Below are 320 nucleotides of genomic sequence, written 5' to 3'. Positions count from 1 at the left end.
AGAGAGAGAGAGAGAGAGAGAGAGAGAGAGAGAGATTTGGAAAGCAATTTGATTTATATAGTTGACACATATCTAAATTTTATAATGCTTGATGATTTGAAAACTACAAGTAAACCAAAAAAATTGAAGAAGCCTTATTAGCCAAGACTTCATCTTCAAAAGGGAAAGGCAAAGGAGTCCAATGTAATTATTGTAAGAAACTTGGTCATGAGGAGAAGGATTGTTGGCATAAAGAAAAACCTCAATGTCACAAATGCAAGAGATTTGGTCATATCCAAAAATATTGCAGATATAATGGTGAAGAACAAGCAAACATGTCA

This window comes from Asparagus officinalis, chromosome 6, assembly GCF_001876935.1.
Source record: "Asparagus officinalis chromosome 6, Aspof.V1, whole genome shotgun sequence".
NCBI lineage: Eukaryota > Viridiplantae > Streptophyta > Magnoliopsida > Asparagales > Asparagaceae > Asparagus > Asparagus officinalis.
This window is presented reverse-complemented; position numbering follows the sequence as displayed.